The following is a 16,892-nucleotide window of genomic DNA, read 5'->3' on the forward strand; positions in this document are numbered from 1 at the left end:
TATTTTCCCAGAGTGAGACTATTAAATTTGGTAACAAATAACCTGCTTTGCTCTCTTATTTGTACAACTGCTCTATGCTATTTGACCTGCCCTCCTCACTGCATTTGGCCCACTAAAATCCCTTGTGAAATTTATAAAATCCAGATCCCTTTGTTTTATTTAATTCATCTGCAGCCACTAAGGACTCATTACTCTATGATAATAGGGTTGATTCTTTAGCATAAGCACTGAATGAGAGTATAAATGTGATAACCACCCTGGAGGCAGCTAACATTAGGCCTGTTTTCAGGGGTCTTCAAACACTTGCTCAGAATTTTCCACAGACCTTGTGCTAAGCTGGTCTTCGAAGAATGGGGCTTGTCTCTGGATGAAAGTAGGTAAAGTTATGAATAATTAAAAAGAAGACCAAAATTATTTAAATATTTGTTTTTAATGGGAAAGTATTACTTGAATATATCTTTTTACTCACTACAAAGAAACTTTTAGACTGTGTTCTAAAAGTGATACTTTTGTTAACATTCACTTAAGATTGGAGTCAGATCTAAGCTACAGTTAAAAATGCCAGGTATAATTGGTTTATTTAACATAACTCATAGCTACAAATAATCAAAAGAATACAAAAAACTGAATAATTTGAGGTTCTGTTGTAGTTTTTTCTCCTGAAGGTTGGCTTTATCTGTATGCTGTCACCTCAGCAATGTGAGCTTTCTTTGCATTTGAGTGAATTCCTAGGGACTTCAAATTACACAGATTTGCATTTATTCACCTAAAACTAAGACCTACAGAAATCAGGAGAGAGGAGCGCCACCTCCTCAACAGCACAAGGTTTTGCATCTGTAAATTCAGTGTCACCTGGAGGAAATGAGTTTTAAGTAGACATTGATTGTATAGGAGGAGAAAAGTAATGGTGACTGTGTGTAATAAGACCATTGTAATGGAGCATCCCAGTGATAAGTCTGGGGTGGAAGCACACTTCTGGTGACTTATGATGAACATAGAAATTGGAAGGGAATGTTGTGGGAGTTGCAGTCCTGCTGTATTTGCTAATCTAAATTCTGTATATGTGCCAGCCTGGAGATAACAGTGTAGTTGGCATGCATTACTAAGCCTGAGATGGAACTGGGGAAAGAAACCCCACATAGTTATAATTTTTGTGGTTTTCTTTAAAATGAAGGGTCTAGATAAACTATATAGCCACCAGTACAGTCATATAGTATTGAGATGGAACAGCAGCTACAGGAAGTGTCATCATAAGCTCTTGACTTTGGTTCTGCTTGTGTTATTTAACACTTAAATAAGTGTTAGTGTAATACCAACCAAGAAAAGAAAACTAAGAGACTAAAAACAACCTGTGCTGAGCCTGAGTGGCTGCTGTCAAACAGGGAAGTAGAACTCACCTGATGGGCTGTGCTACATCACATCAAGCAGAAATGCTAGATGTGTCAGTTTGATAAACTGTAGGCTTACAATGTGTTCATCCAAAACCTAAAAGGAATACGAAAAAGGAGATAACAGATTTTGTTATTTCATCTCCTTCCACAAAGATCCCTAATTTTGGGGCAATTTTTTGGTCTTGAAGCAAGCATGTTGAATTAACATAAACAAACCGTAGTCAGAATAAATAGATTAAACAAACCTAATAGCTCCCTGTGCATTATTTCATGCTGGAATAGCAATTCAGTGATACTATAAAAGTTATTTATTCCCTGAGTGAATGGACTAGTTAAATTTGTGCCTGTGGAATATTCAAACAACCTTTTTAAATGTATGAAGGATCACATGCAATCCCTCAAAATCAAGATTGTCCCTATTGCTGCTGATTCATTCTGTAGTGGATATCATTAAAAAACTTCCATCTATGCCATTTTCCCCCTCTGTGCAAACAAAGTGTAACAATTAAATAGCCTGTTTGCATCTTTTGAAGAAACTTGGCCCACTGAGTATGTAAATCACACTAGTATTTAAAATAAATTGTCAAATTCAGTAAATGGCCCATAAAGGACTTGGATACATACAATCCTTTGTGAACTGTTATGATGGGGACCTTCAGTTTTTTAATGCTTCTGATTTATTTAAATAAATCAATTCCTGTTTCTAAACACCTATCAAAAGATATGTTTCTGAAAGACTGCCTTTTGTTTTCAAAGATTTCTCAGGATGCTTGATCTTTAAATGAATCCTTCCATTGCCTTTAAACAAAGAGCAGGTCTCAAGTATTTTGATTCTTTTCAAAGTGGCATTGTTTTAAATAATGAAGAGTTGTCAGGAGCAATGGCACAGGCTTATTTGTAGCTGTGTATTTGTCTGTCTGATCATTATTTCTGCTCTTTGGCTATCTTTAACCCAGCAGGTACAAATAAATCCTCACAGCTTAAAATCTTTGTACAACAAGTTATTTTCTCCAGTCACCTGTCAACAGCATTATTTATTTATTTATCTTGATTTATACTGTGTTTTTATAAAAACAGACCAAGGTAGTCACATCCAGCAACTTTATTTCTGTCTCTCTTTGGTATCATTTCTCTGAATATAACTCAATGCTCTACAGATAGTAGAGTTGAAAAACATGTAGGAAAAAAGCATATTGCTCAATATTCTTAAGAACAATAAGAGAAAGGACTACCAAAACAGTAAAATAGCAACTTCTTTTAATTTTTCATTTTTCTAAATACTGTAGAAGTAGAAAAGGAAAGGTTATAAGCATCAGTGATGAGCAGTAATAAAAAAAATTACATGTAAACACTATGCCTAATAATGGCACTTCTACACATCCTGAACCTGATGTGCAGCTGGTGCAAGTAAGAATAGTTCAGTTGAAATCAACACATCATTTTCATTCCTGGCAGAAATAGCACATTCCATGAATCAGCAGTAGATTTTGTATGCTTCAAAAAAAACTTGTCATTATACAACTTTTAATGCTACCATATTTACACTTTGTGTGGGCATTAAAATATTGAAACTGGAGGAACAAATTCTGCAGATCTGACCTAAGATTGAGTCTCAGTCACTCTCCTGGAAATTGATGCCTGGTGTCTTGGATTCTCACTGGGCTGGATAGCAGAGGCATTAGGCTTAATGTTGTTATATGTATTAGTAAGGGAGATCTTCTGTCTCTAACAAACTTCTGTCCCTGAGAAGATACAGTTGTTTGGTATGATGATTTATTAAAATGAAAAGTTCGTGTGAAAATACTCCTTCTTTGTCTTTTGTCAGCAAAGCTGATAAGAAGAGAAGCCAAAAAGTAATTTGACTTGGTAAATAGTCCACAGCATATGGAGAACAGGACATTGCATGTCAGGATGCTGCTCTGAGGGGATTTCCACACCCCCAGTTCAGACCCCTAGCTGAGACTCTGCTATGGGAGTTCTTTCTTTCTCTATATTTGCTTTGTAAGAATTTGGTGTTTTTTTAGAGGAACTAAGGAGATTTCAAAATATTAACCATTTTTTTGTTTTCTGACGCTCAATTACTACTGTTTCAAGAAACAAAACTGCAAAGGGTCTTTCCATCAGCGCTTGCTGAAGTCCTGCAGGACACAGAAGTCATCTGCTGCTTAAACCTGTAAATTTGTCTTTACATTTGGATTCAGTATTTGCTCTGTGAAATGATGGAGAGATGTCAGTTGATTTTCTCCTGTAATCTGGGAAGCTTCTACATATGTTTTCTTTAAGGTTAACCTTTCAATTTTTCAAAACTCTGCAGAGTTCAGGATCCAGACAGCTTGTCACACAAAGAGTGACATAACCTGAATTTAATTCTGAAAGTTATTGACCAGTTTTCAAACATTTTTTTCTCAATGTATTTAGGACAGTTTTCTTTGCAATTAGATCCCATGAGATGACTTTTTCCTGAAAAATTTCACAGCAAATTCATTAGTTTAAATATCCTAAACATATTTTAAAGACACCGAGTTATTACATATATTAGTGGAGCATCAAAACCCTTTTGCAATGATGAAAATAGTATTATTATTAATGAATGAGCATTATGATTTATGCTTGGAAGACTATGATACTTTTTTATGTGATCAGTTTTGAATTAATAAGAAAAAAATGGCTTATTACAAGTAAACTAGGACAGTTTGAAATACATTTTAAAAAAAGGGTCAATTTTCAACAGAAATAGGGAAAGCTAGAATCAGTCAGATGATGTAACTGGTTCAATATTATTGATGATTATTCAGACAACTGTCTGGCAGATTTGGAAATGTGCAAAGACAGAAAACTTTCCAGAGTGTATTCAGAAGTTTAAATTAATCTTAAAAATTCTCATAGAAGTATTTTACGTTCTAAATTCTTCATTCTCTATCTTTAATACTTTAGTTATCCATGTAAAAGAAGAAATATTATCATTTATCTCCGTTTATTTCAAAAGCATTCTTCTTGAGATCAACACTGACTATAACAGTTTATGCCCAAGCAGGACATAAATTTACAGAGATTAATTTCACAGAATCACACAGAATCACAGACTGTTAGGAGTTGGAAGGGACCTCTGGAGATCATCTAATCCACCATCAGCACTCCCTACCATCCCCCAGCTAAAGCAGATTGCATGTCCCCAGGGATGGAGACTCCACAACCTCTCTGGGCAATTTGTTCCAGTTCTCTGTACCCTTCAGAGTAATATACATTTTCATATATTTTCATATATATTTTGGTTTCATATATTCTCTTGTGTTTCAAATTACCCCTTGTTCTGTTGCTGGACACCAAAGAAGGGAGTCTGGTCCCATCCTCCTGACAACTACCATTTAGATATTTATAAACATTGATGATATCCCCCTCAGCCTCCTTTTCTCTGAGCTAAACAGCCCAAGCTCTCTCAGGCTGTCCTCATAGGACAGATGCTTCAGTCCCTTAAACACCTTAGCAACCCTGTGCTGGATTCTCTCCAGTAGTTCCTTGTCCTTTTTGAACTGGGCAGCCCAGAACCGTACACAGTACTCCAGGTGAGGCATCACCAGGGCAGAATAGTGGGGGAGGATAACTTCCCTTGACCTATTGGCCACACTCTTCTTAATGCACTCCAGGATGGCATTGGCTTTCTTGGCTACAGGGGCAAGTTGTTGGCTCATGGTAAGCCTCCTCTCCACCATGACTCTCAGGTCTTATTTCACAGAGCTGCTTTCAAGCAGGTCAACCTCTAATCTAACCCATAGCCCCTAACCCCTAAATTTGAATCTTTGTAATCTGGACTCATAACAGTTCCTAAGAAGAGTGGTAAAGAAATGACAGGAGTTTTATATTTTGGACTAAAAAACCCAACCCAACCCAAACCAAACAAAAAAATCTAAAAAAACTGGGACTAAAACCTTTACTGTATACTTTGGTTCTTTTAACACTGATGAGCCAAATGGCACTGTTCTCAGGCACTTCTGCTGTCCCATCTGCTGGAATGAGAATGATTCTGGACAGAGATGTTGCAGCTGGGAATAAAAATCCCCAAGAAGTCATTATGCTCCCCTCTGTCTCCCTCCCTCTCCCTCCAGTATCTTTTATGGGTGATTCCCCTCCTGCCTTCCTGGGGCTGAATGCTCCCCAGCTCCCACAGGGATGCTACCTGGGAGTTAGATGTTGAGGTTGTTGTGGACCTCACAGAACAGCAGTTGATCTCTTCTGGGCAGGAAAGGGGAACACAGAGGAAAACTGGTGAACACTGGTGGTCCCATCCCTGCAGCCCCAGTGAGGAGACAGAGCCTAGGTCTCCTCCTTTGGGCAGGGATGGAGGTGTACTTGGATGCCCAGCTGGGAACAGTGCAGGGTCTGCACTGGCAGCTCATCCCCGGCTGACAGGAGGTAGGGAACAGGTGGGTGAGCACAGCACTGGGGTTGGCACCCCACATCTTGGGGGCTGTTGGTAGTAGTGGGTCCTCTTGCTCCCTCAGGCCCTGGAGATTTGTGCTTTGCAGCTCCTGTGTCTCCTGTGGGACCCACAAGCTCTGCACAGCCCTGGGAGCAGATGCTGATTCCTGGCAGTGCAGTGACTGAGCATTTCCCCTGCACAACCACACCCTACTCAATGCCATGTTTGCCACAGGTGCTGGAGGATTGGAATGGGCTTTGACCACACCAACATCTATCCCCACACTCAGAGAGCTTCTCCCTTGCATCTCTGTGCAGTGATGGATCTAAGGTCCCAGCAACACCTCACCAGCTTTGAGTTTCTCATGGATGCTGGAGGCTTGGGAGATGACAACCTTCTGCGAGGTATTTTACCTGGGGATGCCTGACCTGATGTTGCCCCCAGAACTTCCACTTGCTCCATGGGAATGAGTGAGACTGCATCTGCCAGTTCTGTGGGGCTCTGAGGTGAGTGCTGCTGCCATGCAGCACTAGAATGGAATCTCAGTTATTGAGGAGGAAAGGACCTCTGATCCCATCAAGTCCAGCCTATGAAGGAGGGCTGGGAGTTTTTGAGGGATGCCCCCTGCCACGCTCTCTCTTTGTTCTTTCTTGTAGCACCATGCCAGCGGGCTGAGACCAGGGCTGACAAAGAGGCCTTCTAAAGGTTCCTCTTCCCAAGGAGTAGCTAAAGCAAGTGGCAGACCATATGATTCTGGGGGTAAACATGTCCTGATCACACCCCCTTCCTCCAAAATGACCCATTTCTGTGGAAATGGGGGACTTGGACAGGGTAGGTAGATGGCCTTATCCACTGGTGTGGTGTCACTGAACAGATGGCCACCAAAATGTGCCGGTGCTGTGATGGGTGAACCAGGGTCTTCAGGTCATGCAGTGCTGATACCATCCCCCTCCATGCTGTCCCCAGAGGTGTTGCATCTCCAGCAGCCAGGTGCCTTGGTCACCTGGAGTACTGTGTCCAGTTTTGGGCTCTCTCATTCAAGAGAGACAGGGATCTGCTGGAGAGAGTCATACGGAGAGCTACGAGGATGACGAAGGGACTTGAACATCTCTCCTGTGAAGAAAGATTGAGAGAACTGGAGCTGTTTAGCCTTGAGAAAGGAAGGCTGAGACATCTTATTTATGTCTATAAACATCTGAGGGGTGCGTCAAGAGGATAAGGCCATTCTCTTTTCAGTGATGCCCACTAATAGAACAGGGCATAATGAGTTTAAGCTAAGAACATAGGAAATTTCACCTCAACCTGAGGAGAAATTTCTTTACTGTGAGGCTGTTGGAGCACTGGAACAGGCTGTCCAGAGAGGCTGTGGAGTCTCCTTCTCTGGAGACTTCCCAAACCAAACCTGTGTGGCCTGCCTAAGGTTATTCTGCTTTGGCAGAGGAGTTAGACTTAGTCACCGAAGATGAGGGAACTGCTGCTGATCGCAGAGTGGGACTCTGCTGAGGCAGCCAAACTGTGTCATCCAGCAACAAGGATGCAGGGAGAGTGAGAGACAGAGAGAGAGGACAGGAAGAATCCAGGCACACGGGGAGTGGGGCCTCAAGGGAGGGTGTCACAGCAGATCACACAAGCAGGACATGTAAGTAGGGTGCAGCTACCTTCTTGGCTTCGGAGGCCACCTTAACTAGTGGTCATAGCCCTCCCAGAAGAGCTCTAGAGGTCCCTTCCAACCCCTAATATTCTATGATTCTATGATAATTTATGGAAGCACATGTGTCTCAAAAGTCTCATTAGCCCCTTACAAACCATCTAGTCACTTCACAGAGCATGTCAGGAAAAGAGTTTTACATTTCTTCCTGGGTCACATGAAAGTTCTGCACATTAGACCATTAATTTAAGCAAAACCATTCCAGATGTCACCTACTGTAGCTTTCTTAAAGTGTGATCTTCATGACTGTTTTCAAGCTTCAAACTTTGCACTGTGAAATAAAAGTGACTCAGAGCTTGAGAATAAAGGAACAAAAGCATGAACTAAAGGAAGGAAGTGGAGGATTCTGTCCCTGCTAGAATCATAGAATAATCAAGGCTGGAAAAGACCTCCAAGGTCATAAATTCTTACTGTCTTCCCTACAACCCCTAGACACTAAACCATCCATTGTAGCACCTCCCCTACACTTCTTTTGAAGACTTCCACCACTTCCTTGGAGAGCCTGTTCCAATGTTTAACCACTCTTTCTGTGAAGAAATTTTTTCTAATGTCCAACCTGAACCTCCCTTGACAGAGCTTGACCTCATTTCCTTTACTACTGTCACTAGTCATCAGGGAGAGGAGGCCAGCATCTGTTTCACTATGACCTCCTTTCAAGTAGCTGTAGAGGGAAATGAGGTCTCCCCTCAGCCTCCTCTTCTCCAAGCTGAACAGCCCTAGTTCCTTCAGCCTTTCCTCATAAGATCTGTTCTCCAGATCCCAAATCAGTTTGCCTTTCTCTGCACCCTCTCCATCACCCTGATGTCCTTATACTGTGGTGCCCAAAACTGTACACAGTACTCAAAGGTGCTGCCTCACTGAGACTATGTGTAGGGGCAGGATCACCTCCCTGGTCCTGCTGGACACACTATTCCTGGTGCAGATAGGATGGTGTTGGCCTTCTTGTCCACCTGGACACACTGATGGCTCATGTTCAGCCAGCTGTCAATCAGCAACCCCAGGTCTCTCTCTAATGGGCAGCTCTCCAGACACTCCTAGCCTGTAGCGCTGATGGGGGTTGTTGTGGCCAAAGTGCAGGACTTGATATTTGGCCTCATTGAAACTCATGCAATTGGCCTCAGATCCTCCACCAAGCCTGTCTAGATCCCATTCCAGAGACTCCCTCCCCTCTAGCAGATCAAACCCCCCCCCCACCTCAGTGCTGTCTGTAAATTTACTGAGGGTGTATTCTATCCCCTCCTCCAAATGATCAGATGGCAAACAAGAGCGGCCCCAGCACTGTTGATACTTCAAGAGATCTGGGAGATGATTTTTAGAAATCTGAAAGTTTCAGGCAAAATTTTTGCTGATAATAACATGCTTCCTCATATTCTCTTTAAGAGAAAAATTATTGCTGTTTCATGGGCCCTGGAAAATTCTGATAGAAATAAATGGTGATATTACTGAGTTAACAACCAGAAAAGAAATGTTCTTCAGTGTCAATGAAACAATCTACTTCTCTTCCACTATTGAGCACATGGTATCTGAATGAGCATACCGAGAAAGTCCTTGTCATAGACAGTTACTTGATATGGACAGTGCAAAAGCAGGAACAGGTCCTGAATCATATTTAATGATCTTACTTTTAGATTCTCCTAACTTATCCCTGAATGCAACCCATCCTAGTATATCCATATGTACCAGTAAGAGATCAAGTGTATTTTTAATCTAGAACCAGTCAAATTCCATTGCTTGTCTCAGAGCTGGATATCATATTAGCAAAGCTCTATGTATGAATACTAGCAAGTGAATATTAGCAAATAGTAGCCATTCTAATGACCTTATCAATTCAGAACTGAATCTATAGTCTATTTTCATATCCTATGAAGAAATCAGGCAGTATTCAAAAGAAGATTCATAGTTCCTCTGTGCTCTGTTCCCTTTACACAATTATGCAAAGTTTACATCTGATGAATTAAAATTAGAAGCTGCAAAATACCCTATTTCTAGTAAATCCACTTAAATTAATGATTGAGTGAATAAACCAACTAAGGAATCAACACCAAGAAAAAAACCCCAAAACAACAAACCAAGAAAGGATTGGAGTGAAAAAAAATCTGCAAAATTATTTCCTTATACTGATATAAAATAAAACAATATCTCAAGAAATAGCTGCCCAACTCCCATCTTCTGCCTTAAAGTGACTATTAAGTACCTTACAACTACTGTGTGAAATACTGGTTCACTTCAAGATAGGTTGTATCATGATATTGACAAATAATATGGCACAAATCCTGGTAATGGAACTAAATGCCTCTATTCTTTGAGTCAGATTTGCAGCTGATTACTACCAGGTGCATATTTTTCATCAATTACTTTATTCCTGTTCCAGATTAATATTACTATTAACCAGACATACATCACACCATCTGACATACTTATTGACTATGTAAGGTAAAGCCAGTCACCTCAGCACATGCAGGGAATTTTCTCTTCAGGCATAGATGGTTGGGGTATTTTTCATGTACTTTTTGAAGCTGCTGAAACATCTCCTGCCAGCTGTAACCGAGACCAGTTAGGTATTTCGCAACCAATCATATCTAACAGTTTTTTTTTTTTTTAATTACTGTATTTTTTCCCCAGACATGCAGTTTCTGTGATAATATTCAGCTCCTCCGTGAGTCAGCCATCTTGCCAAATTATGTAAACAAGCTCTCCTGCAGAGAGTGTTTGGTTCTCTAAATGAGGAGTCATTTACAGCTGCAGATTTTTGAATCTACATAATTCTGATGTCCTTATCATGAAAGCTGGTAGAAAGGCCTCGAGATCGTCAGATCCACGCTCAGAAATTGTTTCAAGCCTGCCCTCTTGCATGACAGTTCTTGAAAGTTATCACCCTTGGATTTCCATGCTATTTGAGCTGACAGGGTGACAGTGACCGAATGTGGACTGATGTCAGCCCCCATTAAATGGTTACCTGGGAAGACAAGTGTCCCTGCAAAAATGAGATGACAGTCGAGCTTTCCTCCGGAGTGCAGAATTATTACTCCATTCAGAGCCACTGTGTGCGCGATGTGTAGGTACTGAAAGAATTCACTGTAGCGTGGTACATAGTACACGGAGCTGCAAATGGGGTCATTCTTCTGTTCAGAGCCCCAGTGCCCAGAGTAATTAACTTCACATGCCATGGCTGAATGCTGAGGCTGAGTTCAAGTGAAGTGGTGAGGAGCCCAGCCCTGAAGGGCATGGTTGCTTGAGTTCTTTATTACCAACACAATGAAAAAAGTAATAGTTTTTGCTATACAATGTTGCAGTGCTGCTACTCAGGAAATGAATTTTTATGTATTTTGTACCTCATGAATTCTGCATATTTTATTCCCTTGAGTTTAGTGTAAAAAGCACTTTTTTGTATTGCTAAGTAACATGACTAATTGCACAAACAAAACAAACTGGCCTTGTACATTAGGAGGTTGAAATGTCAGGAGCCATCAGGAGGTCCCCAGGAAAGAGTGCCTATGTCATTTTAAATAATCTTTACACGACATTATCTTACAGCAAACATGGAATGTTTTAGGCAATTTCTGTTTTAAGATTAATAAGAGCAAAAGTTATTTAGGTTTATTTTTCAAACATCCCAGGCAAAAGATCTTCAGCACTGCAGGTATAAGATTTTCATGTAATAATTTGTGCATATCAATGTAAATAGAGTACAGAGTAAATAATAGATGCTGAGAACTCATTCCCTTCTTTAAACAAACCCGCAATCCTCCCCTCAATACCAAACCATCTGGAATGACTTGATTTGACTAAATTATATCAGGCTAGTATGGATAATAGAATGTTTTCTTTCCCCTCTCTAATTGTGGAAAAAAAAGAATGTAAAAGCTTATGTTTTTTCAAACAAGGTTGGGAATAAATAACGCAGGCCCCAGACACAGGGAAGGCTGTCACAACCACTGGGCATTTCTTGGAGTTGTGCTTTATTTCCTCTTTTCTGATATTCATTCTGCTGTCTACCTAGAGAGGGTCATTTCCAGGTCCCTTTCATTTTGAGAACTGATAATAATAACTGTGGGAGGATTCTGAGTATGTGCTGGCTGGTGCCTGCATTCAAGCTTCAGGAGCAGACAATTTACAAATCCAGAGCTTTAGCATCCTCAATTTTCTTAAATCCTCCACAGCCTCCTTCCCTGTAATCTGAGGGCTCCTCTTACATACCAGAGGGTAGAGTGTGGGGAAGTGGGTGAGAAATAAAGGGGAAGTTCTGCAGACATCTTTAACAAGGTGTTTGTTGTAAGCAATTTTGTTGAGCTGCACATCTCCCACAGGTTTCAGTGAACTGATACAGACAATCAGCATGTAAGTAGGCATACCTGTTATTTTGTCTCCCAGGGAAGTTTCATATCAAAAGAAATAGAAGTGGCTCACAGTAGAAGTCATCTACAGTGAGTCGTGTATATGTGAGGGCTTGTCTTGCAGATTATCTTTATTACAGGCTTCAAACCTTTGGTTAGGTCTCCTGATGAGTGTGATAATTGGGTAGCATCTTCCAGTTTGAAAAGAAGCAGCCTAATGAATATTTTTACCATGGGAAAACCATAGTCTTTGAAGTAGTGTATTCAAAAAATATACCTGATAAAAAACAAGGAAATATTTTAAGCATATTTGAAAAAGATTTTCAAGAGGCTGTCATGTCCAGCCTTTGCTCAAAGATAGAATGAACCGTATCTCTACTTTGTTTTCTGAAAATTCTTAATTCCCGTGGAGAACTATTCACATACTGTGAGTTATGATTAAAAAGCTGTGATGAATTACTGAATAGTCTGTGTGTGTTGGGGAATTTAATTTGTAACCTACTGAAAAGAGACCTGCATCTATAAACCAGGTTGAAGGACAGAACTCATTGTCCTTATTCTACCAGTAGCCCCTTAAAAACTCTGAATATCAGAAATTTCAAGACAAAGCTCTTTGAAGTTTCCAGGGAAGAGGGTTCAGTCATTACTCTCTGCAGTAGCAGACCTGCAGAGTTCTGGGTCGTTGCCCAGGGCTCAGTAAGCTATTTAAAGTGGATGACAGCTGTGAGTCAGAATAAAATTCACTCTGTCCTAGGACTGATCCCCACATGGAGGTGCCTGTGAATGTCTTCCAGAAAAAGTTGCATATCCTCTTCTTCAAAACTCCTTAGAAAATCCCAGAGTCATGAGCTGTGATTCAAACCACTGGCTAAAACCCTCCAGTCTTCTGTTGTAATCTGTACAAGTGGATTTACAGAGCTGCAGTCTGGACACAGCTGCTATCCTGTTTCTTTCATCCTCCTGTTATTAAAAAAATTGCTGCTTTTCACTGCAAATAAGATGAAGTCTTGACAAAGGGTTTGTGTAAGCAGTGGGAACAATAGGTAGGATTAGTCTGCTGGGCAAAACATCTTTGATAATGAAGAAAATACTGTTCTGCAAACTGAAAAATGATGAAGTGCTGGTCATGGAATAGATCAGGAAAATGAAACAAAAACAGCACCTTGATGGTCCAAAGGAGAGAGGAGAAGAGAGGAGAGGAGAGGAGAGGAGAGGAGAGGAGAGGAGAGGAGAGGAGAGGAGAGGAGAGGAGAGGAGAGGAGAGGAGAGGAGAGGAGAGGAGAGGAGAGGAGAGGAGAGGAGAGGAGAGGAGAGGAGAGGAGAGGAGAGGAGAGGAGAGGAGAGGAGAGGAGAGGAGAGGAGAGGAGAGGAGAGGAGAGGAGAGACGAGAAGGGGAGAGGAGAGGAGAGGAAATAAGTTAGCACTATAGGACAGAGCTATAAGGAGCTTTCCAAGTGAGTTTGAGCACAAAATTTGAACTTGATTTAGTTGATCAGTCAGAGGGAATTAAAGAGGTCTATATATTATTTGGAAAAAAAAAATCATGTCTTTTGAATACATCAAAAGGGACCAATTAAAATATCATCTGAAAAATCTTCATCAGTACATTCTTTCAAACACTACTGATCTTCCCTTCCTTTTAACTATTTACTGATTGAAAGATGCTTTGTACAATTTAGAAGGCACAAAATAGTACTCCCTCGAGCATCAGGAAATAGGTACTCTGAAATTCAGTTTCCAAGCCCAGGCTGTTTGTCCTAAATGAATGATCTCACTAAAGATATGAAAGGTGGTTTGAATTTCTCCAACAGGCACATATGTGAAGTTAAGCCAAACTGCTGCTTCCCTGCCAGTGTGGTTTTTGTCTTCTGAATAAGTGGCAGCCTCATTGAGTAGTAATACAGATAGCACAGTACTACCTAAAATGTTAGATACTTATTAGATTAGTTACAATGGGAGGAGGTCTTTATCAAATCATCACTCCTTTCATTAAATGACCTCTAAAATTACGGAGACCTGAGAGAAAAGATTTTTGGCAAATAGAGACGCCTCTCTATATATTAATTTAAAGAAGGGAGCGCTGACATTGCATGTGGTGTCAGATTTGTAAATCTCAAAGGGTAATGTAGAATTTCATTATCTTAGATATATTCTCACTGGATGATAAAAGAGCTACCAACAGTACAATTTTCAATAGCTGAACTACACCTAATGGCACAGATACAGTACAGTATATCTTTTCATAATTTACAATGTAGAGCTGAGAAAGCTGTAGCCCAGTTGGGAGATTCTCAGTTATTCAAATGGTTCTATTTAAGTCAGAGAAATTACTTGTTCCAAGGCTTCTTTGCCTTTTCATGGGAAAGGATCTCTTGAATTCAGGTGATTAGCACATTTAAATTCTATTGGTAGTGGTCTGATTATGTATTCATTTTATTAGAAGGGGAATAGACTTATGAACATCAATACACTGTTTTGTTGGTTTTTTTGGTGTGTCATTCTATACTGAAATAGGGCACTATTTAATTTTAGAATTGAAAGATTGAAGAGACTAATTTGCTATTTGCTTTATGTAGTTTGTATCAAGGCATAACAAAATCTCACTGGATTAAATTCTGTAAATTTCCCAATCCAAAGTTTGTCTGAGACTGTTAGCAACACTAATTGCATTTCTGGGTTGCTGTATTTTTTTTCCCTAGATTCATATATTTTTTTAAAGTTCATTTTATATTTGCTCAGGGCTTTTCTGTGTACTGGGAATCATAGCATGTGGTAGAGGTGCCAAGATTTATATATTAAAAAAAATTATCTGAAGAATTAATAAATTTAACAACTTAAATAACTACATTTACAAAGCATGATAATAGCTCTTAAGAGACAACACAGTTGTACATTTATGCTAATCAGTGGATATGTTATAGCTTTCCTTAATAGTGAAAGGTGTTTTTAGTCTCCAAGAATGACACGTTCAACATTAGGCTATTAACTTATGTCAGCTTTTCCTCTGAAATTAGGACTGTGTGCCTATACACAAACACATCCATATTTTATAAAACAAGTAGCTGGTCATGCTGCTGTTAAGTTAGTGCATTACAAAATTTTAAAGGTAGTTGTGATAATAATTTGTAATTACTTTTTTTATAGTTTCTGGTGCTTTCTCTGGTGGAAATCCCATTATTGTATTTCTGCTGTAAGGAGGGCTCTGAAATTTACTGACTAACCTGTTCTGGGAGGTATGGTTGCACAGCCTAGAAACAGGTGGCAGCACTTTGACAGCTTTGAGTAGCCCACATCTGCTTCACATCTGTGTGGTGCTCAGGTAAGGCTGGTAAAAACAGAGAAGGGAGCACTTTGAAACGAGGTGACTGCAGAGATGAGTCACAGATGGTTTGAAAAATCCCCAGTTCAGTGCTGAACTCAAACGAAGTGAGAGTATTGCTAGCTTTTTAAAGCTCTACTGGTTTGCCTTCATGAGACTTTGCTTTCTACACCTTCTCCCATACTCGACTGAGTGCAGTTTTAGACTGAATAGGGGTAATAATAAGAAAAGGCACAGCCCAGACCTGTGGGTTATCTCAGCCAGTAAAACTGGCTTTAGGCTGATGATGTGATTGCTCCAAAGAAGCTGGGAGGATGTAAGGTTTTTTTCACAACCCACTATCTGTGCTCCAGGCAATTAAGTGTCATAGGTGTTGCTCTTCTGTCATTGATACTGTGAAGCCACCTGATCCATGGTAAAAGGCCTGTGTTTCATAGCTCTCTATGTGCTGCTTCAGTCTGCTCCTCTCTCCTGCTTGCACGAAGCCACAACCATAAAATGAGGGGCTACAGCTTAAAGTGTCTGTGTAAGAGAAGCAGATGGAGAGGAACAGGACCAGAAGCAGACCTACTGAGCAAATGCAGCTCCTCTTTCTTTAATGAATTTTAAGACAAACGAAGGCAATTTAGCTCCTCAGATTTAGTGATTTGTTTTTTAAGAGAAGTTATTCTTGTGCTTTTAAAAAGAAATACTTGTGATTTTTACAAGGAAAAAATATGCTGTATGCTCATGGAAAAGTTATTTGCAGAAGAAAGTGCTGATAAAAGTTTTACAATATGACTGATATCTTCTGTTGGAAATATGTCTTCTGGGTTTCCTACTTAGCATTATGCAGGGCAGACATCCTCATTATTTTAACATGACTTGCTTTCAGCAATGCCTACTGTGTGCCTTTCTGTGTAGGGAAAAGAAAACCAAAAACCATCAGCCCTTTCTCCATTTTCTGGAGTCCCTGCACTAATGTTCAAGTGTTCAGGGAATAAAGACTTGCTTCCTAATCCAGATGTTTGTCATTTATCTCACCAAGAGCTGGGACTTGTGAGAAGATGAGTACTTTCAGCTTTTGGGAAAAGTAGTTATTATCTCACACCAGTCAATAGGCTGACAGCACTCTAAGTGCTATACTTTTAGAAGGCATTTTACTAGCCCTACAGCATTGTACAGTTTTGCACTTATTTTACTAATCTTTATTATTTATATAAACCATTGCATGCAGTTCACCTGTTGTGACAGTTGCAAACCTATGTTTTGCTCAGGTACCTGTGCTAAAATTTTAATGCAAGCTGAAAAAATAATGCTTGCAGTCTGGCCTTTCAGTGGCATGTAGTAATTGGTGCCATTTAGTGCACAACACAATTTTACTGAACAAAGAATGTTGGGCAGAAAAGAAAAGCAAGCATTTCAGGGTTGCTTTTTTCTTTTCCTCGCTGTATAGATTACAGGCTCTTAGTAGAAGGCGGACATAATTGTGTAAGTGCTGCTTCCATTAAAGAACAGCTGATAAGGCTAATACTTTTGAAACTGTGTAATAGGAGTTTGTAATATCTAAAAATAGGAGGAACCTTTTAGTGACTTGATTCTTAACTGTTAAAACACTCGCATGATTGTGAGTAATCTATGGTTTAATGAACTCTGGTGAAGAGAAAGACAACTGAACTTTGTTTTGGACCAGATGTCATTTTGCAAGATAGTGTATGGAATAGTCTGGGAATCTGCCAGTGAA

The sequence above is a fragment of the Calypte anna genome, chromosome 2 (genome assembly GCF_003957555.1).
Source record: "Calypte anna isolate BGI_N300 chromosome 2, bCalAnn1_v1.p, whole genome shotgun sequence".
Taxonomy (NCBI): Eukaryota; Metazoa; Chordata; class Aves; order Apodiformes; family Trochilidae; genus Calypte; species Calypte anna.